Here is a 23,683-nt window from a genome sequence, read left to right on the forward strand (position 1 = left end):
TTTTAAAGAACGCTCCCTGTCTGCCTGATATGATATGCGCGGCAGCAGCGGCACCAACATAGGGTGCGTCTCAATGCATTAACTTCGTGCTTCCTCCGTCCTATCTCCTCCACGACACCGGAAGTACTTTCCCAGTCACCATTTTGAAGACTGTCCCAAAGCGATAATTGCGCTCAGAGGAGAGAGGAGAGAGGAGAGAGGAGACTGATCGGAGGAGCTATGATCGAGGAGACACGAGAGCCGGCTTTGCGGAAGTCTTTTCACTGACCGACACGCCCCCATATGGAATATCACTCTCTGATTGGACGCTGCAGCAGCTCAGACTTCACATGAAACTTCACAAACACAACGGAGTTTAATGAGAGAAAAGACGAGCTGAGGACGGGCACAGAGGATCATTTAGAAACTGATCATAAATCTGGTATTAAAGGGTTCGCTGTGAGTTTAGAGCACAAAACACTGAACACAACTATCATCAAATCAATATAATCAGAGGATTAATACAGAAAACTGACTGATCAATAATATCTTCCTGAGACACAATAAGGTGGGTCATATTGATAGTAATATAACCCACTTTATCTGATCGTGAACTCTGAAGCTTCAGAGTTCACGATCAGATTGGCTCAAGATAAAGGATAAATAATTCATAAATAATCTCACAATTACGCATTTTACCGGAAAAGTGATCCGTGAGCTTCTAAACAGCACACAGAATATACAGAGAGCAGGTTTTCTTTATGGTTACGTGTGTGTTTAACTGGTTAAAGGAACAGACAAATCTCTGTTACTGTTTCTGTTTGATCAGAGTTATTACAGCGCACGTGCCCAGACGCACAAACAGCTGTTAGAGCTGACTGACAGATGATCCAGAGGTGATCAGCTGATGCCATCATCACTGAAACTGGTCGCTTCATGTGACGCTCCGAAGGAGAGGATGTCCCATTGCTCTAAAAACGAATCTCCTCCGTTCCTCTCTCCTCTCTTTATTTCCTCGCGTCTCTCCCATGCATCTCTGGTTGGAGGGACTAAGACGCAAGAGAACGACGCAAGTGGAGGAAGGAAGGATGGAACTTTGGAGCTTTGAGACGTACCCCATGTAGTTGTGTTTACGCGCACGTCTTGATTGGGCTGCGGTTGCCAGTTGTGCAGAGACATATCTTCCCCCACTAAAGCAAGCAGCAGCAGCATCGTGTCTCTGTTCAAGTGCATCAGCCAGGCCAGATGAAATATTGTAAATAAAAAGTGTATTTATTCTTGCTTATTTGTTCATTGTGTAGAAAAGGAGGGGGGCACCTGGGCGCCCAAATATTCTTATTTTTATTTTTTATTTTTTTGTGAGGCGCCCCAAGCACACCTGGCGCCCCAGGCAAGAAACTGCTTCGCCTGTAGGAGGGACCGGCCCTGGCCGCACCCACGGAATTTACGACATGGGGTGCTTCCCAATGTGCCAAAAAAATGCAGTCTCCTATCTCCTCTCTCCTCCGCGACACCGGAAGTACTTTGTGAGCAGCCATATTGGAGGACATTCCAAAGTGCCAAATGTGCTCGGAGGAGAGAGGAGAGAGGAGAGAGGAGACTGAGCTGGAGGAGGCATAATCGAGGAAACACAAGTGCAGGCTTCGCGGAAGTCTTTTCACTGACAGACACGCCCCCTTGTAACGTATCAGAGCCGGCCACAAAGCGTCAGCTGTCCACATGTGTGAAACGTGAGCACCATGGAGCAAGATACTCTGTTTAAGTGTAAAGCCTGGCTCGCACTTCAGGATTCTCGCCCCGATTTAACCCAGATTCGGTCCTCCCCACAATCAGGGAAAAAATCTGGTCGGAGACTTAAATCAGCCCCGACGTTCGGCAAAGATTATCTTCTAGTGTGAGCGGTTGACAGATGAATCTTTAGCCCCACGATCGTCTCACAGACTCGTCGGAGCTGCCCCGATAATTTTCAAACATGTTTGATATTTATCTGGATGATTACAACATTCATTCTCACTGAGGATGACAACAAACAATTAGAAAGAGCCCCAGAGACCGGACAACAGACAACAAGGCTTAAAGTGAAACTGAAAGGCTCCGGGTCAGCTGACTGCGAGCTCCACTGGCTCACTCCAGCCAGTTCAATAATGCCTTTAAAAATAACACATAACCACGCCATTTTCATACAGTAGCAAACTGTTGTTTTCTCAGTGATGGGTGTGAGATCATGCCATTATTGGCTGATACAGCAACAGTTTCACCTCTGTCCCTCTGCGTGCGCGTAATGGATGAAAGGCACCGCTGCAGACAGCTCTGCTTCTCTCTCCTCCTGTCCCACCAGTGAGCTAAGCAGTGTTTATAGCAGAATAAACACATTATTTATGAACACAAAGTGGCCCCAACATAAGAATTAAAAACTATCACTCTGGGCCTGGGAAAACGTGACATTTTTCTTTTTCATTCATGAACATATTCATGTTAAACTGATTTAAAAGTGAATATGAATTTTCCGTGGTCGAGCGCCCTGTTGTTTACATTATTTTCCTTAATTTAGTTTCTCCCGTGCGTTCAGACCGGTTTATCCAGCTGTGATGCTGTCATCACTAAAATACGTCGCTTCATGTGACGCTCCGAAGGAGAGGACATCTCAATGCTCATAAAATGAACCTCCTCGTCTCCTTTCTCCTCTCTTCGTTTCCTCGCGTCTCCGGCATGCATCTCTGGTGGGCGGGACTAAGACGCAAGTGGAGGAGGCGAGTGGAGGAGGCGTGGATGGAACTTTGGAGCTTTGAGAAGCACCCATGGAAGGACGCATTACGGGGAAAAAGGAACTTCTCCATGCCTGTAATCGGCAACGCTATAGCAGCAGAGGTAGAGAGGAAATGACACGTTGCTGCGTTGTTCGGCAGTCGGAAAATAGAGCGAATCAGAAAAAAAATCATCTGCAAGGAAATCACTGCAGTAATTCAGCAGCGTGGATGTGACAAACTAGAATACATCTGAGTTTGAAACATTTAATTTACACATCGTTTGTTTACACCTTGGTTAAGTAATCCTTGTTGTCTGACTGTTAGAAGCCACAATATTGGTTATTGTTTCCATTCAGGACCAGAAACGTGGAAAGTTGTCTTTCAAAGATGTGTTTGAGCTCTTAAAGAAGCTGCAGACTCCAGCCTGAACCTGAACCTGTCACAGACTGAGGAGGGAGTGGAGCTGAAGTGTGTCATTCGTGCGCAGTTACACACAGGTAGTCCGGAGATTTATTCGTACCATGAGACGAGCACATAGGTTGTGATCTCATGTAAATGAACGTCCTTCGTAAGGATCAATATATTGATCCTTACAATATTATCATTTACATCATCTTCACGGTAAATCCTGTAATCAATACCGCTTCCTTAAAATAAAAACCTTTTTTAAAAGTTTGATCCAGCGTCGTCTGAATGTTCTCTGCGGAGACTTTATCATGGACATGGGAGTGCATTAAAAACTTATAACAGCCTCTCTATTTACACATTTTTCGGTAAACCGATCGAGGAAACATTTTTTGTAAACGTAGAAATCAGCTGCCAGCTCCTGCTGTTCTTTCATAGCGAAGTATTTTATAGATTGGCGGAATAACAGTGAGCAGTTAAAAGCATTCTTGATGTCATATCTAATTCAAGGATCTAAATCTAAATAATCTAAGAACATGAGTTTTTAATTCTGAAAATGTTTTTGTTCATATGATCTAATAATTCTCCTTCACAGATGGATTTCCCTCGGCACAACCCGGCTCTCCACTGGCATGAACGACGCCCACGTTCAGATTGATAAATGCCGATCTGTGCGTGGAAAGGAGCGTACACTCATTTTTCAGGCATACGCACGTTTGATAAATGAGGGCCATTGGATTGTTGAAATTACTCTAATCGTATCACATAAACAAATATGAATAATGAAACAGACTTGAACTTATTTTACTTTTATGTGTTGAATATGATAAATTAATATCTTTAAACCTTGTATTGATGCTGCTATCTCCGTTGTACAGTTACAACAGCAGTTATGTAAAAGAAAGGTTGTGATAGGACTCTCAGGCAAATAAAACAATTGTGCATCTCAAATGAAAACGCTCAGGATCATTGCATAAAACGGAGGAGCTCACGCACTTATGTTGCTTTGCTCATAACCTGCATTTTGTAACTCTTATTTTAATGCAACACACGCAGAAAAATACGCATGTCTGCCCAAATTAACTTTTAAGACAATAATCTGGAGCGTTTTCTTTTCATTTCCTTAGTATTACGTCATTTCCTTCTGACAGTGGAGGAGTATATGACATCACTTCCTTCTGACGATGGAGGTGTAGAGTATCCAAGACAAGTCGGCTGAGAGTGGAGGTCTGCAGCTAGACCAGTCTTTTTCAACCCCATTTGAATTCCAGGCGACCCCATGTGGGCTTGCCTGGAATTCAAATGGGGTCGCCTGGAATTTCCAGCAGTTGATTCATTAAAAAAAAGAAATAATAAAAATTAAAAAAAAAAATATATATATATATATTATTAATGATTGAATAGGCCCGTATATTTCATTTAAATTAAAACACCAAACATTTTCGTTTATAATAATAACTATTATGTAACTACTAATAATAATAATAAAACAAGTTTAACCCTCTCTACTGGATGTTACGTCAGACATGAGATGCGCTCTCCCCACCACACCACATTACTTTGAAAACAAAAAAACACAAATAAACAGACTCCCACTGAAAAAATCTGATATTGGTCTGCATTCACGCTTTGTTTAGAGAATTTTCAGTGCGTTACTTTCACACAAAACACCGCTTAACAAGGCTCTAGTTCTCATTGTGTCGTAAAACAGTGCTACCGCAGCTGGCTACCTGGCTACGAGGCGCTCGCCCCTTGGTGTATCAGTCCGCACGCACAGCTTGACAGATATAAACAAACACAGGTAGTCTGCCAGGACGGAGAGACACAATGAGAAATAGAGCCTTATTAAACGGTGTTTTTGTATATATATATATATATATATATATATATATATATATATATATATATATATATATATACTTATATATATATATACTTGGCGCTACCCAAGTAGCTGCCTGTTGCAGCAGCTCTCTCGTCTTTGTCCGTTTCTTGTCATTTTTTCGTCTCTTTTTCGTCATCTTTGTATTTGGAGTGGATCATCACTTTGTATGGTTCATTGTCGGTCACGGACACCAAACTTTTTGTGTCTTCGGCGGTATTTTTTACTACTTTTCTCCTGTGTTTGTCTGGAGATCCTACATGTAACCATGGCTGCATTGTTTACATGCGAAATTAGCTGTTAGCAGCCTGTAGCATGTCAATGCTAACTAGTGTAGGGCTTGATGATTTCCCTCGAGCTGAGGAGGAGGCGGTGAGGACGACGTGCTGGTTCTCGGATGTGAGCTGGGAGGTGACGACATGGACCTGTCCTTCCATCCATCGTAGTTGGGAACGTGGGATCTCGCTCCGGGGGATGGATGAGCTAGCTGTGCTAACCCAGCGGCATCATGCTGTTCACGGACGTGGCTGATGGAGCAGACATCGGACGCCGCAACACATCGGAGGAGCTTCGCCTGCTGTGAGCAGACAGGATCCAGGAGACAGAGACTGAACAGACTGCTGGGGAGGCTCAGTCCTGGACCCTGTGGAGGTGGAGACTGGCTGGGCTGGAGAGTGGTGGGCGAGTGGTGGACGGGATGTTGTCATCTAATTTCTTATGGACATTTTTGTACTTTCTATACTCTTTCTTACTTTTGTTTTCTTAAATGCTGCGGTGACTCCTGAATTTCCCCTCGGGGATAAATAAAGTATTTTCTATTCAATTCTATTCTATTCTATATATATATATATATATATATATATATATATATATATATATATATATATATACATATATATATATATATATATTTATATATATATATATATATATATATATATATATCGAAATCTATTACATGAACAAAAACAATCATTTGTTTTAGGTGTCTGGGGTCGCCCGAAACTTTTGATGTAAAAATGGGGTCACAGCCCAAAAAAGGTTGGGAACCACTGAGCTAGACACTCTTGAAGCAGTTTGTGGGGTTTCCCTGCTCTCTCTCTCAACTCTGCTTTGGGCTGAGCAGGAGCTCACTTTGTGAGCTTCACTTCATGTGATTATCAGCTGATCAGATCATTATAGTGATCACCAAGAAGCACTGCTGTTTTGCCTAACGTGGCTTCGCCTTACGCCGCCTGGTATTACTGGACTTTGCTTTGCTTTATATGTTTTGCCTTGACTCGGCTGGGCCATGGTACACCTGGGTTTGGCTGCCTGAGTCATATGTGTATCCTGCCCAGAACCAAACCTAATTGTCGTTGAGCCTGCTGAGTCTGAGCCTTACTTGTGCTCTCTCAGCCGAACTTAACTTGGCTCAGAACAACTGGGACTATTTGTTTTAAGTGTGTGAAAGTGAGTTAATTAATTTGATTTGGATTTCTTCTTTTGGATTTTGGTTCAGCACTGATTTGAGTCATTTTGTTTCTGTCTCCTTTTCTTCCTGGTTTGATATTTCCTTTTTCCCCTTTTGGTTTATTCGCTTATTTCCTTGTGCCTTAATTCTTTTGTTGTCATATTAGAACTTTGGACACAGTTATTTCTTTTGGTTTGTTTCTTTTGTGAATAACAGTTATTTCTGAGGGTTGATTTGGGTACCCCAAGGGTAATGTGGTATTGACTGTTTATTTGTGGTAAAGTAATTTTGGTTCAGTTCGGTTCAGTTATCTGTTTTCTGTTATTTCTTTATTATCCAGTGTAGTAGTTGTGTTCAGGCTACTTTAGCAGTTACCTTTGGTGGCCTTAAATGTATTTTTGATTTATTTGTGGGTTAGTTGGGTTTTTGGTTTGTGTTAATTGAATTAATTTTCTCTCCCTCTCCTTATAGGACTGGAGTCTGGTGGTGGTGGTCCTGGGTTCCTGGTGGTGGTGTTCCCCCTCCTCGTGTGTGGTGTGGTTCTTCTTGAGTTTTTGCACAGTTCAGTGTGTGTTTTTCACAAGTTACTGGGTGTTCCCTTCCCCGTCACATCCCAATCCAGCCCACTGGTGAGCCCAGTCCTGCCAGGTCCCCTTTTTCCATTGTTTTCTTGTCTTTTGGAGTGTGTGGGTGCTTTTTATGAATTAAACCTTTTAATCTGTTCTTGTTTGAAAAATAAAGTTTCTGTGTACTTTCTAATGTGAACCACGTCTCTGGTTCCTCTTTGTGGACTGACCTGTGTGCCTATCATCAGTGAAAGTGAACCCTTTCCCTGGGTGCAAGTCCAAGGGTGGCGTTGCCTGGCTCTATTATCAAAAGTAAATTAAGGGAAACTCAGACCCCGTCCACTCTAGAGAGAGTGTGTGCACTGTAAAAACTGTTACTTAAATTTAACTCAAAAAAATTGAGGCAACATTTTCCAACTAATTTTTAGTAGTTTAATGAACTTCTTGAAATTTTGATTTGGGTTGACTCAATAATATCTATTTTACTGAATGCAACTAAATTAAGTAAAATCAAAGACAAAAAGGCAAAAAAATGAGTAGAACTATTTTCAAATAGGTCAGATAATAACTGTGTTTAACTTAATTTTAATAGGTTACATTTAAATGAAAAAGTACAAATTTGTAAATGTATTTACTCAATATTATTAAGTTTTTCCAAACTCGTCCCTGCTTGTTTTAAATGTAGTCAGCATTATGACATCATGACAAATTACCATTACTATACATTTTAAAATAAAGGGGAAAAAAGTCTTTTGTATTGTCAAATATTTATTTAAATATCTATAGATATATATGTACATGAAATGCTTAAACAGTGCACTGGCGTTAGAAACACTTTTCTTTAAAGATTAAAACAGGTGACAATTCACAAACAGCTGACATCAAAATTCCTTTAACAAATTGAATCTCATACAAGTCACTGTAATAAACTGAAAAGTATAAAAGTAACAATCTATTCAAATTTACTGAAATTTGAGATAAATTAGTCTGTATTTAAATTTTAGTTAAAACAGAGCCATTAAAAAGAAAGTAAAGATATCAATGAAACTGGCCAGGACAAAAACGATTGTACCCCATCTAAATACTGTTGCTTAACTTTTTGAGGCAATCAAGCAATTTCTGTAGCCTCCAATGAGACCTCTGCACCTATACAGAGCTGTCAGGTACAATCGTTTTTGTCCCGGCCAGTTTCATTGATATCTTTATTTTCTTTTTAATGGCTCTATTTTGACTAAAATCTAAATGCAGACTAATTTCTCTAATTTCAGTAAATCTGAACAGATATTGTAATTTTTATATTTTTCCTTTTATTACGGTGACTTGTATTTTCTTTCTTACACAAATGTATACCAAAACTTTTGTCAGCTTGTGTATATACATATTTGAACATGTACATCAAAGAACCTACATCGTGACCTTATAAAGCGCAGCAGCCTCTTCACACACACTCACTTGAAAACCTTCACCTATGTATTAGGTATGAACATACAAACTACACCAGAGAGAACCTCTGTTTCTAGCTTATAAAATGCAGCTCTGTGAGAAAAATTTACAGTCAAACTTAACAGTCATCAGACTCAGAAAAAGGTCCTACACTTTTAAACAGAGAACAAAATAATCTCTCAACAAGATAAGGCTGATAACAGCATTTGACCCCTTAAGCTAGAAGCTTGTTTTTGAGCCTAATGAACTTGGAGGTCGGTTTTGGGCGCAGTGTATCGAGTCCCATGAAAAGTCTTTGAAAGACCTCAAAGGTGTAGGTGAGTTTGGAAGGATACTTGAGGTTCAGAGCATATGTCACTCCGAGGAGGAGACAGCATGCTCTGGTCAGACTGTCAAGATTAGTCAGCACGGGGATTCCCTCAATGATGATTCCTACTGCATCAGGCTCATGACAAGCATAGATCGCCATATCTTTCATGTTGAGCTCCTCATGCACACTGCTCTCAGCTGTCCCCTGTATGACATAAAAACACAGCACAATAATTAAGACAAACTGTCTCATTCATTGATGAAAATTACATTTTAAAAGTATAAAATTCCAATTCTGTGATCCAGTTGAGACATCTTCTGTAGAATAAACTTAAATATTTTACATCAGATATTTTTTTTTACAGCTGACTCAAAAGACTTTAGTTTCCAACAGAGCCAAATGTAAGTGCTTATCAGGTATTCACATCATATAAAATGAACATATGAATGAGTGATAAATATACAGTTTTACCTTTGTCTCCTCTAAATAATATACAGTACCTTTAACTTGAGTAAGAAAAAAAATCAAGTTTACCACATGTACAAAAAAAAAAAAAGAACGTCATGAAGCACTTTACACAATACTTACATGATAGTCAGAGATGAGCTCCTCTGCACTCTCTCCCATGTACTCACATAGGCATCTCAGAGTCAGCTCTCTTTTTTTCACCACATCGATGCATGGGTCCTGGATGTAATGAGTAAATCATGAAATAAATTGTTATCATAAGTAATTTCACTTCTCATTTACAATATCACGATTGATTGGTAATAACTCTTTAATACACCGGATTTTACGGTAAGAATGACAGAAACAAGAAAAAATACCCCCCCGCCGGTGGCCTTAATCCTTTTCTGTACACAAGTGATCAAACAAATGTTTTTTTAACAGTATACAAAAAAGATATACATTATTCAATATATTCCCACTACTTTCTTTTTTTTCCACATTTGCTTCACCTGTATCATTGCCATCAAGAAATTCTTGATCCGCTGACCAACAGCTCCACCTTTAGCATGAAACAGCTCCAGGAGCTTTGGAGTGTATTTATCAAGCTGCGACATAAATGTTGATTCCAGTTGAACCGTGGTGCATCTTCGGAATTCCTCATTTATCTGAAAGAGAAATTTCAGTGCTTATTTCGTTAGAAACCTTGATTAGTGTTATTCTACTAACATGAAATATTTTAGGCATATCATATGTTCATAATTGTTTTTAGTGCTGGCTCAGTCCCAAAAAAACCTTGTATTCACTTATACATTGTTACATAAAAGAACATTTGGTTGTTTACTCTGTAGACAGCAGCAACTGGAGATCCAGAAAAAGTTAAATAATAAATCATTTACCTGGAATGCTTCAAAGAGGGCAGGCCACCTTTCTTTAAAGTCTGCCACCCCTGGGAAGTCGCCAACCACTTCCTTTCTTCTCAGACTGTATGTCCTGGCCATCATGTCATTTATGCTCTTTGCATTGTCCTTTTTCTTGGTGGCTGCAACCAGATCGAGTCTCAAATTCTCAAGGGTTTCCTCTGTTTCACCAGGCAGGTGTGTAGGCAGGAAATTGACTTCAGCCCTCTTTGGTTTCTTGATGTTTTTAGCAGGTGTTCTGTCATCCTCTGCCTTGTGTTTCATGGCATTTATCAGAAGTTCAGGACTTCCCAGGGCTTTACGTTTTGTTCTGTAATTTCCACATTTATATTTAAGGCTTTGCTGCCACCCATAGCATCCATTAAAAGAGCCAGGCTCCTTCAAGCAAGGATGCTTCTCCACTAGTGCTTGAGCAACTGCTGACCGCTGGGCATCATTCGGGTAAGCCGTGTAGGAAAACATGGTCTCTGCCAGGTGTTCTAGAATATCTGACTTGACACCTGGTGACGTCAGGAGGGTGCCATCTCTTTGGTAAACTTCATTCCCTTTACTAAGGGCCAGCTCAGTGTTGTACGAGAACGTAGGAATGGGAAATACAGCAGGCCATGGGTGGTTTCTTTCAGATGGGGAAGGAGTAAGAATCACAGTATCATCAGAGTCTGCTGAGTATGCCACAGAATCACATAGAGAGCTCACATCAGAGGCATCAGGGGTGCTTTCCTGGGGCTCAATGATCAGTGTTACGAGTGGTGATGTATACACTACTCTCAGTGTGTCTTTATCTTTTAGTTCCTTTGTAGATGTTAGGGTGAAAAAGTCATCAAAATCTTCATCTTTGTACTGAAGACTTATTTCTTTGGTGATGGAAAAGTCATCTTTGATGGCTGCAATTAACTCATCCACAGTTGAGGGTATGCCACCATGGACAGTAAGCTTCTTGATGTCTTGTTCAATAAGGACCCGGAATCTCACAGGTTGTTCCATGACTGAAAATAAGGTGGACATAGAGACATGGCATTACAATACAATGACATGTGACACTAGAGGCAGATGTGGCGCTTCAGTGTCACCATGCGCTTTCCTGCAACGATGTAGGATGAGAGAGGGCAAAAATCACTGAGGTTCTTTTGTTGAATCAGACTTATGTGATCTGTGTTTTCCAGATAAAACCCACGATAATGTTCATCATACCAAGATATCTGTGTTTTCACAATAAAGTGCACATTTTCCTTGACAAGTGCAATTTGCACAATTTCTGCAAAATCAGGAAGACCTGCAGTACAACCATGGGCCACAATCATGCCTTTTGAATATCTGGTTCCTTGAAAGGTGACAGTGTCAGCCAGCTGTACTTGAGACTGCGAAGGACACAGAGACCTGATTGCCTCCTGAACATTTACATGCAGAACATCCAATGGCACAGATGTTACTCTCCCAACACTTAAAGCAGGAACAACAGTTGTGGAATGCAGGTGGTGGCTAATCATAAGCTGATGTTTTGTGGCCAGGGACAGAAGGATGTTTCTGAAGTTTCCAGTGCGCCTCACAACACGCTTAAAATAGCTGTGTTTTGCTTCGAATCGCATCGTCCAAAAAGCAATCACAGGCCCAAAAGCTTTTATTAATCCAGGATAATGTTCTAAAAAATGGTGTTTTGGGATTAACACATTATTAGGAAACACTTCCTGGAATCTGTGTCGGTGTTCAGAAATTGTTGCGTCAAGATAAGCAATGCTTTCTTCATTATGAACTGGGGCAACTACAAGCTCAATTATGTCTTTTAAAGACATGAGCAGAAGCCAGGCTGGATCATTCAAAGGTATCCTGTGTCCAATAATGAATGGCAACAGTCGTATGAGGGCCCAATTTTCGTGTGCATTTCCTCCAATCGTCTTTCGCGAGGAGAAGGTTGCAGGCACAGGTTGGGGAGCATCAGCTTTATCAGACCATTTATATGGGAACTGTGTGATTGCACTGTTAAGTTCCACAAAAGTTAAATATTTCTTTGAAATGAAAACACTAAAGCAAAGAGCGAATTCAAAGGGAACAATGCCTTCAAAAAGGTCATGCAAGAGGTCTGGTGGGTAGCCGGTGACACAGTGGAAGTGGCTGAGATTTTCAGTCAAGATTTTTTACACCAAAATAGTGTGTCAAAGCAGGGTTTTCTTTAACAGTCAATACGTGTGTTGTATGTTCCTCTTTGGTACGGGCAGGAAATGCACCACACCTTACCTGCTTTTTCTGAAATTCTGATCGTTCGCCAAGGCAAAATCTGCAAATGTATGGTCCGGAAAAGTTTTCAACAAGTCCACAGATTGAGTGTGCCCCAAGATTATCTGCAACGACACAAAACACAGAGCCTTTCACACTTTTTCCAATAGAGGGAATGAAGATTCCTTCACTCTCCAAGGTAGCAATGTCTTTTAGCAAAGGAGCAAGCACCTCAGCATAACCAAATTTTTTTACGTCAACTGCTTTGCATAAAAGGGCCAGGTATACTGAGTTGAGAGTGGATTGAGATGATGCAGGGAGGTTTCCCAATACCCAGTAAATGGATGTAATTTTATGTTTTCTTCTGGATGTCCCCAGGGGATTACAAACCTCAAAGTCATCCACATACAAAAACAGTGAAATCCTTAGATCCTCAGAATAAAAGGAATTGTTCTTGTAGACTGCCCCGTCACAATACGATGTATATTTACCAGATGTCTGGTCCTGTCTTTCACCCAAGGCTTTTTCTCTAATATTATCTTTACCCAAAATCTGAAGCAGGGATTGAAGAATTGGGATATACTGGAAACTTCTCTTCTCATTTGAGTCAAGAATGTACTCAACAGGCTCAACAACTTCAAATTTTTCTTTGAAATACTGTCGTCTCCTGAAAGATGATGAAAGAGGACCACTGGCACTAAGTGCTGTGCTTAGGGGACTAGAGTGACACAACTCTTCCACTAAAGATGTAACAAACACTTCATCAATGGTCTGGTTGTTCCTCTTTAAATGTGAAACAACTATTTCTCTGATTGCAGTCGCGGTTGCACAGCTTGCTATGAAGTGGAGATCATCTACCAACTCATTAATGCAGCGAACTGAGACATTATGGACACTTTCTAATTTTAACAAGAGGGATGCTATACACTCTAGAACAGTGTTCCTTTCATCTTCCTTTTCACACTGTGCATGTGTGCCAGGAACTTCAAAACTAGCATCTTCGTGAACATTACCCTCTTCAGAAGCTTCAAAGTCAAGTAGATCTTCTGGTTCTGTTAGCTGCCTTTGAGAGATAACGCCTGGTTTGAAATCTTGTAAAGTATGTGGAGTATGCTTTCTGTGTTTGTGTGTCGCAAAAGTCCCATAAACATTTGTTTGGTGATCACACCCTGCAAAGACACACTTAACAGTCTCACTTTTCTTCAGATGGTGGCCTATGTGTTCAAAGTAATCCTTTTCACAGGGAAATGCAGGTATTCGGCATAATAGGCAGTTAAACAAAGGACTTGGTTGAGGTGGGTTAAGGGAGTCAGATTCTGGATGGTATCTTGACAGGTGAGAACGAAGATTACTCCAGTTTTTAAAGGAACATGGGCAGTCTATATGAATACAAGGCAAAGCCTGGCTGGGTCCAAAGGTTCCATGATGCAGTCTGTAGTGTTTTAAAATATCAGTCTTTGATGGAACAACAGTGCTGCATAATTTACATGGCCATCCCATCTAGCATTGAAAAAACAGAACAAAAACAATGATAGATAACTGTAAACGTGCATACCTTAAAAACATTTAGACATTCTCAGACCTACACAGGGACTTACCTACCGTGTACTTCAATGGGAAAAAGGAAAGGAATGCTTCTCTGAGAAGATCTGATGGTCTTCTGAAATAAAACAAAAATTAAAATAAAATAAAAGAATGATACAAGAATGAACACCATATGGAGAGATTCATACAAAAACTTTGGTCAATTATGACTTTATTTTTTTCCCTTTAAAAAGTGATTTAAAACTACAGACAGAGACAGTGCAGACAAATGCATCAACAGTTCAAGGTAAAGCATAACATTGCAAGTTGAAAAGGATGTGTATCAAAATCTGGTTCCTGTTAAGAATTAATCAATGATTCAATTCATCAACATCATTAGCCTTTATGCTTAACCATTACTTTGTTGATTCTTTACATTATGCCAGAGCAGCAAGACCTTACGTCGAGTATTTTGCCTCAGCTATCTTAGCAGATGGATAACAGCTTCCCAAGAAAACTCTGGCCTATTTCAGTCAATTACATAAAGCAAAAAAAGTGCATTACAATTTCATTTAGCAGACGCTATTGTCCAAAGCAACGCATTGATGTCATGTGATGTATGATTTCTAATTTTTTTTTTTTTTACTTATGCAACAGAGTTTGTTGTTCCACTTGCAAGATATGGGTTATTCAGATTGTTGCTCAATGGCGCCCCCCATCAGGCATGTTATATGTATATATTCCAAGAGCAATGGTAATGTTTCACCAATGCTGTGGGAAACATGCCGTGGTGAGTTGCTCTACAGAACGCAGCAGACAATATTCAGGCATAATTGTTAATATTTACGTTTACTTATCACAGTAATGCACTGTGATGAGTGTTTGGACTGCTGTTTGATGTATGAGCAACTCACCACGGCATGTTTCCCACAGCATTGGTGAAACATTACCATTGCTCTTGGAATATATACATGTAACATGCCTGATGGGGGGCGCCATTGAGCAACAATCTGAATAACCCTTACCTTGCAAGTGGAACAACAAACTCGGTTACACTTACATCAAGGGATATTCAGATCCAGTACCCAATTTCAAAGCTATTAACTTAGAACAGACCTGGTATGTGTAAAATTAACAACTACATACTTCAAATGTTTAATGATCTGAACAGCTGTTATGTGAGAAACAGGAAGATTAGCATTTACTGACGCATGACAAGGACGAGGATTACAAGTTTTCCCCCCAAAAGCGGAAGTAAATTAAATGGAGCAAACTACTTAGTTGCATAACCTCTACATCGCTTAAATTTCAGGCAGACATACTTAATGTATGCTTCATGCACCCGAATGTGGCAAAGGATTAGACTTGGACAGAACGCGAAAGAGCATCTTAGCACAGCCTTGCTACTGAGCAGAATGCTAACGTGATGCTAATGTGCGAGCCAGACCGTAGGATGATATCTCCTCCTCCCTTGCCCCCTCGGGAGCAGGGGGTGAGGGTGCAGCTGTTACCCGTGTTAGCCGCAAAGTCCGCCGTGAGGCGGGCATGAAGCTCATGGCCAAAGCCATGAACCTCCGTCATTCCCGGCCCGTTTATGCGGAGCTATCTCGGGCATCAAAGCAAACTGTGTCGCGACGTTACAGAGCAGATGCGCCAGCGCGATAGAGCTGAAAAACTATGATGTTTTTATTTATTTATTTATTTATTTATTTATTCAATATTTCAACAGAAAGTTTGTTGAAATAATAATTTTGAGTTGAACTGAATTACTTGGGTAAATTGAGTAAGAGCAGCAAATAAAGTGGTTCAAAAAAAAAAAAAATCTGTCTGTCCGTCCGTCCGTCTGTCTACAGGGAAACATGCTATGCCTCAGGTTGTATTTCCATCCTTTTGCCATTGAAAGTTATTTCCACTCCTGTGGCTCTTTTCTTTTGATCTGGTTCAGATGAATGAGTGATTTATTGTTGCATTATGTGTGTGGTGTCAGTGACACTATCCAGCTGCTACCAGCCAATCAGAAACCACATTTGGTCAAACAGGCAATTTGATATAAGAGCAAACTAAGCAGCTATGAAACAAACAAGATGACATAAACCTATAATATAGTCTGCACCAATCTGTCAACAATAACCTCCATTTATCATTCACTTTAACAGACAAACAAACACATAAAGGTCCGTACCTTCCTCAGAGTCGTACTCATCATCAGGAGACTGAGTGTGATTGGAGCTGCTTTCACCTGACACAGAAAGAGTTCACAGGTTTTTTTCTGTCATTATTCTTTATCCCACTGAGAAACAAAATCCCTTTCTACATACCGTCCAAGTGGCTCTGGTTGTAGGGACCTTCAGCATCAGGAGGCTGTGTGTGGTTGGAGCTGCTTCCACCTGACACAGAAAGCATGATCAGCTTCTGATTGAAGCATTCTATCTTTGCATATGCATCCCCTCTTTTCAACAATCAATGCTTTTCCTGCTCACAGAGCTCACAGCTCACTGACACACCATCAACACTTTGCTTCAATGAAATCAACTCTGCATGAATGTTTGTGAATAGTTGGAATCAAAATGTATAGAGCTCCACAGCAGCATGCTTCAAAGAGAAGAGAGCCAGCTTACCCGTGAGGAGGAGCAGAAAGAGGAACCCTGCAAACATCCTGACCGTGGAACGTCTCCTGTCACTAAGGATCCCTGTCCCTCAGACTCTCTGCAAGATTCTGACTGTACACATCACTGCCTTGTTGTGGAAGAGGGCAGGCCACACCTACAACAAAAGCTTTTTTCCTTCCTCTAAATGGCATCAAGCTCAACCATTAACACACTGTGGGTAAATCCATTGTCTCCTCCAAACAAAGCAGTTTACTCCTCAGCACATCCTCTGTGGTGGCTCCAAAGTTTACAAAGAAAAAGCTTTTTAATGGAAGAGCTTCACCCAGCAGCTTCCACACAGCCATGTGTCATTCCTCTTCAGTGCTGTTGATCTTTGAATCCAGTCTGTTTTGAACAGAGATCAAATCACTCCCTCAGACTCCCTTAGTAAAGACTTTGTAGACCACTTCAGGGGTCAGACTGACCAATGCAACAAAATCCCAGGGGAAGCAGCAAAGCAGCAGTCCCCAAACCAAAATGCATCTCTGCACTGCCAGCTGTATAAAGATCTCAAAGGCTGAAACCAGGTGAGCCTCTTTGATAAGAGCTCAATCCCAAACCACCCCCTACACACTACCCCTTCACTTCTGAGTGTAACTCCAAATGAAGTCACACTCCTGGCTGTGGAGGGCGCTCTTATTGAAGGGGGAGGGAACAAATATGACTGGCAGGAATGGGTGGCCCTCTTCACTTCACTGGGACACAGAATACTGGTCGCCATGGCAACAGAAAGACCCTCTCTGTGTATGGCTGTCAGAATAGAATAGTATAGAAAATACTTTATTTATCTCCGAGGGGAAATTCAGGAGTCACAGCAGCATTTAAGAAAACAAAAGTTAGAAAGTGTATAGAAAGTGCAAAAAGGTCCACAAAAAAATAGACAATGACAGCCCGTCCACCACTCTCCAGCCCAACCAGTCTCCACCTCCACAGGGTCCAGGACTGAGCCTCCCCAGCAGTCTGTTCAGTCTCTGTCTCCTGGATCCTGTCTGCTCACAGCAGGTGAAGCTCCTTCAATGTGGCATCGACGTCCGATGTTTGCTCCGTCAGCCACGTCTGTGAACAGCATGATGCCACTCTGCCCTCCAGCAGCCCCTCTGCCGCTGGGCTAGCACAGCTAGCTCGTCCATACTACCGGAGATAGATCCCACATTCCTGTTACCGTCTCCCAAACATAATATTAACTGGCTCCAGACCACAACATAAAAGGGACACCACAAGCAAGTTTTGAAGAAAAACAAGAATTTAATTTTATTTCAGACAAATCAATGTTCAACCAAAATGAAACAATAAACCAAAAAGGACTGGAGACCCCGGCCGAAATAATCAAAAGATGGGAAGCTGCCGGGCCAATCATGCATTGGACCGTCGTACCTAACACCTTCCCCTAACCTAAAAACAACAGAAAAAATCCTACTTCAAAGAAAACCCGATAACTGGACTACCTGAGATCTCCAGCCCAAACTAAAACAACAAAACCTGGGTGAGAGAGAGGAGACAAAAAAAGCACAAGTACAATGCAGTTATAAAATTTCACACAGGGATGAATTTTGTGCAAAGTTTTGAGAGTTTAGAGCACAATGAAGGCACATAATCTGGGATTAAAGAGTCTGAAGAAATGATAATCCTTATGGTTTCAAGAGGGCCTTCGCCCTGTTTTTAGGCTCAGGCCCTAATCAACCATCCCATTGCTAACCCCTATACGTGAACTAATATGTGAGAGCGTATTTTATCTATTTTCAGTTTAACACACAGTGTGTCAGGTTTCTTCTAAACACTCAGATCTTGATAATATCATATCTTACTCATATCTTGGTGGGAATTCACACAGTGGAGCCTGACTTTGGTCATGGGCTCCTTTTTTCAAATCAGCAAATACATTTATAGATACTACCTGTTAAATTCCTCTGTTATTCATCAAATTAAATCACAATACACACTTTAAATATCAACAAAGGAAAGTTTTCTGACCTGAAAGACACAACAGACACAGAAAGATCCTCTCCATCATGGCGCTGCTCTGTGGACTGTGCAGGACCACAAAGAAACCCAGGGGTTATGAAGATCCCACTTTAGGTAAAAACATGTAAATTCACCAGCTCCTCATTTCCCTTGTCTTCATGACCCATCCTCAGTCTCCTTAATCCTCTCTGTGCTCTAGTTCCTCTGATGAGTCCTAGAAATGTTAAAGAAGGCTCACCAAGGTAAAACATGTGGCCCATCTTTTTAGAGTCTGAACTGTATCCAGATGGTGTTTACTGCGTGATGACAGCTCAGGCAGTGGCACAGTCTAACTTGGATGTCAGGATGTTGTATCTTTCTGAATGTTGGCCTTCACATCATGAATCAGGAGGAAAAACCTGCGATGATCCCAGAGCGAAAACAAACCCAGCCCTATTGAACAAGAAATAAAGGGTAGTCCACTCAAATATCCTCAAAGAAGCAGCTGGCTCTGTGGCTTAGTTTGCCTTTTATTGTGACGGCTGTGTTGATTACACCAACACAGGATCTAAAAGAGACTTATAAAACAGTTATGTTAATTATAATTTGAGTTCAGATTAAAAGGTTTTTAGATCATTTATACAGTGAATTACTGTTTCTGTTATCTGTTTCTATGGGGGTGAAATCTGGTTAAAAGTTGTCTGGTATGTGTCCAGCCTTTGCTCGATTCTCAGTCTGTTCCAAAATGAACACCACATGTTGAAATACGATAACTTTTCCCTGTTGCAGGAGCACGCAGAGTCTTTAATTCAACTTCATGTGTATGATGTACAAAACATTATGGAGTTTTTTTTCATTACTTAACTTCTGCACCAAAAAAACAAACAAACAACAACAAAAAAATCATCAGATAAACACGGGATTGACTCTCCTTTCAAACACAGGAGACAGTAAAATTTATGCAGGATCCAACAGACATTAGTCATCCAGATGAATAGTTAAACGCTGGGAGCTTCCTGAAAAACAAGACGACAGAAGCTCATGTAGAGGACTGACAGCTGACCCTGGATAGTTAGTGTCTTCCTGTGGTGTGTACTCCCATACAAAACCTGAAATTCTGAAGAAATCTTTATTCTTTAATGATCCGTCAACTTTCCTGCTGATGACAACTATATTAAAGTTTCAGTCATACCTACTGGTCAAAAGCAGTACTACAGTGCACTCTGTGGTTGAAACGATGGATGTGTGCTTGTCTTTGGGGCCAGGTCTCATGGACAATTCAACCTTCAAGCCGTAATGTAACATCTCAGTGTACAGCAGGGTCTCACATCCACTGTGTCCCCTCCTCACTCACTCATGGTTATAAAACACTGTCACAACAAAAGTGACTTTGCTGTAAAATAACAGTAACATACTGTCTGCAGTGTTACCAGTGTTTTACTTTTTTTTTTTACATTCTTACACTATGTTCCCATATACAGTATAATACTCGAAAAAATAAATTACAGTGCATGCCTTGTAAAATAACAGGAACCCACTGAGTAAAGAGGCAGTCAAAGGACGTCCTTTCAGAGTCATTTTTAAACGTCTAACTTTGGTCTCCAGACTGTTCCTCCAGACATGGTCTTAGTCTGACATCTACTGGATGTCCATTTATGATGTCTACAGGACCTTCCTATAAGAGTGACCCAAAAAAAGAAAGAAAAGAAAAAAGATCAGTTCATGTCAATTCAGTCAGGAACCCTTTGTCTGTGTGGAGCACCATGACTTCATCATTGGCTGTGCCGTATTCTTGAAGACACTGGACCACAGCCATAGACACAGTAGAACGTTTGTTCTCCTGTAGGAAAACAGTGTCAGCAAGGTGGGCCAGGATCCTCCCAGATTCATCCTTCTCCAGGAGGCAATGAAGATGTTCACATCCTCCATCTGGAGTCTCCTACGAGCTTCTTTTTCTTTGAGGTAGACTGATCCTAGGTATTTCTCCTAAGGCTGGTGGAAACCAGGAATGGCTCCCCCTCCTCCTCCTCCTCCTCCTCCTCCTCCTCCTCCTCGATGACATTTTCCTTCAAGAGTTTTCTCATTATTGGGTGGTTGCTCTGAGAGAGTGGGATGTTTTACTACAGTGCAAGGGGCAACCTAATCTTCACAAATTTTAGGGTCAAGGGAAAAAATATTCTGTCAAGATAAATAATCACAGCTGGTGAAAAAATAGCCCCACTCCACTGTAGCCTGCCTCATTCAAGGACGTCTCTCTCACAAACCAGCTCTGGTTTCTTGACAAAACCAACTTGATATTTTGAATAAAGCTTTTACAGCATGTTTCAACAATAAATCAAAACTTCACGATGAAACTACTTTCTGAAGCAGAACACCAGGGAATTACAGCACAGCCCCACCGTACGAGAGTCTTTCAGTTCTCCCTGCTTACACCCTTTGCCAAATGTAGACCTTTGTACACATGAAGACTTAAAGGAAAAGTCAGAACCACTTCCTGTAGGGGGCAGAGTTCAGAGTTCTTGTGACCAACATTTGTCAGATCCAGTGTTTGTTTTTCCAGATGGATCTAAAGATCCAGATCACATATCTCTGTGAGTGACCCGGGTTTGAAGAACAGGCTCAGACCATCTATCAGCATACAGCACAGAGCTGCTAGCAACACCCCTGGCATTACAGTGGATAGAAGAGCGTGGACTTTGTTCAGCTGTTGTTGGTCTCCATGACATCAGGACAAACTCCCATGAAACTCTGACATTTGTCATCATTTTGTACTGGGACTCTGGCAGACTTTCAGAAAGGTGTCCTGTCAGGAGAGCGTGTGTAGTGAAAGTCCAGTTCAGTCAGTCCACTCCGTCTGAACCTAGTCCAACTTATTTTGAGCAGCACAACTTTGTCTTTGGCATCTTGGCTCTGAGCCTCATCACTCCATGCAGGATGACTTTACACGAAGTGAAGGACATCACATCTGAAACCACCTATCAGTGATCCACATCATCCCAAGATGCTTTGCAAAAACAGCTCTAGACTGTACTCTGCAGAGACCTGGAGCAGAACCAGACTCATGTTAGAGAGACATCTGCAGAGACAGTGTTGGCTTAGAGAGAGGGATGTTTTTGATTTTACTCAACAACTTTGTTTACAGTAATGTGGAACAATGAAGAAGCTCATTTTCCACAGCCTAAAGAGCCTGATGATCACACAATGGACCACGTTTCCATAAAACCTCTAAGATCTGCCGTTCCTTTAAAGAAATGAAAGTCCACCCAGACTCTGGCTCTCACTAAGAGAAGGAAGAGCTCACTCAATTCCTTTCCTGTCCTCTTCTCCACCTCTTTCTTCCTGCTGAGAGAAATGCACAGTTTTTCCTGTCCTGATAAAAGAGTTTCAAAGTTTCCATCTGAGCGTGCTGGTGTGGACCAAAGTATTTTTAAAAACCAATTGGGGGTGGGGGGTGTTCCTTCTTGAGAAATACCCGGCGACATGTGTACAAGGCCTTAATCAAACCAACAACCTCCCAAACACAAGTCTATTCTCAATACTACTACACCACACAGACAGACAGGCTTCTGTTTCATGAAGAGAGGACACTTGGAAATTACTAATCATAGACAAGGTTAAGAATGTATTTATTTTTCTATTTATTTATTTATTCATTTATTTATTTATTTATTTATTTATTTAGTTAATTGTGATATGAATCAGCAAAATCACCTCCTCACTCTGAGTCTCATTTTCTGTCATAACCCCTGCTTTACCTCTCTGAGACACACTTCTACAAAATGACCACTAGATGGCAGTAAACACTCAGGAGTAAAGAGCAGAAGGCGGAGAGAGGCCTGTTGTGTGAACAATAGATCATAACAACATTTTTAAGGACACCTCAACCCTTAACCACAATAATACAAACAGTCAGCCTTGTCCTTCTTCTCTTTTTAATAAATAAATGTGTCAAAAATGTATTTTGTGTGAATTCTTTTGCCCTATTTTCAGGATAAATTCAAATCTCTCAGGAATTTGTCTTTCTATATTTTTTAGATGCTTTAACTGTGTGGACCAGCAAAATCAATAATTCATTTATTTCATAGGAACAAAGCAGTTTAACAACGAAGCATTAATCTGATGTGCTGCACAGAGAGTTTATAGCGAGTGCTAATTTCCAACTCTTGTCCCGACTCCCTAGTAGAGCTTTAAAAAAAAACTAGATCATAAAATGTGCATTTACCAGCAAAGGGCAAGAAAAAATTACAGGATAACGGTAAAAAAAAACAAAACAAAAAAAAACCACACATCAACCTAACAAAACAACAATGTCCCTGCTCAAACAGAAAATTAAAAACATGGCAGCCTAAAAATGGTTACAGCTCTGTTTTGCTTTCAGCCAGAATCAGAATCAGAATCGGGTTTTATTGCCAAGTATGCAACACATACAAGGAATTTGACTCTGGCAGTTGCTTTCTCTAGCACAAGAGGTCAGCCAGCACTTGACCTTAACAGTGAAAGATTTTAAATCTGTGTTCAGTTTGATTTCAGTTGGTAATGAATTTCAAAGTTTCCCCCTTTAACAGAGAAAGCTGACTGTCTAAAAGTTGATGTACGTTTTTTATTGATAAAGTTTCCATTCACTGTACTTCTGGTTATTCTGCTGCTGCTGCTGCTTCTCTGCCTTTTAATACATTTGGAAAGAGGTTCAGAGGCCAGATTATTGACAAATTATATAAAACAATAAACAAACAAACAAACAAACAAACAAACAAACAAATAAATAAATAAATAAATAAATAAATAAATAAATAACTTCCTAGTTAGTTTTCTGTTTTTAAACACTGTTGATGTACAGAAGTTTTAGGCTTTTTTATGGAGATGAAACGTGCCATCTTTTGGTGAATTTTATTCATAACACTCATATCAGATTAGACAAGATAAATCAAGATAATCCTTTAATTGAGCCACAATGGAGAAACAAGAACAAAATAATCACATGAAAATACTTAAAATAGAAATCATCAAATCAAATCATAATGAAGATTAGTATTAGTTGTAGTCGTGTTTTCATTAATTGCATTTTAATCTTTGTGAGGTTAGTATTTACATTAATCTCATTGTGTTATTTAACAGTCAGACCAAATCAAACCTTAATAATCTGCTTGTTTGATGGATTTCTTGTCCTAACAGGGTCCATGTTGAAGTTTGTTTGTGAGGGTGTCACA

At 40.6% G+C, this 23,683-nt stretch overlaps 1 long non-coding RNA gene across 1 annotated transcript; it reads right to left on the reverse strand.

The window, feature by feature from the left end:
- Positions 1–16,067: 16,067 nt before the first annotated feature.
- LOC141786422 (uncharacterized) lies at positions 16,068–16,630 on the reverse strand. The gene is made up of 3 exons (XR_012597757.1): positions 16,506–16,630; positions 16,206–16,274; positions 16,068–16,126 (listed from the first exon to the last, which is right to left on the reverse strand). It is a non-coding gene; the product is annotated as an uncharacterized LOC141786422 (long non-coding RNA).
- Positions 16,631–23,683: the final 7,053 nt, after the last annotated feature.

The sequence above is a fragment of the Halichoeres trimaculatus genome, unplaced genomic scaffold (genome assembly GCF_033239565.1).
Source record: "Halichoeres trimaculatus isolate MK-OKI-2021-1 unplaced genomic scaffold, fHalTri1.1 fHalTri1_scaffold_27, whole genome shotgun sequence".
NCBI lineage: Eukaryota > Metazoa > Chordata > Actinopteri > Labriformes > Labridae > Halichoeres > Halichoeres trimaculatus.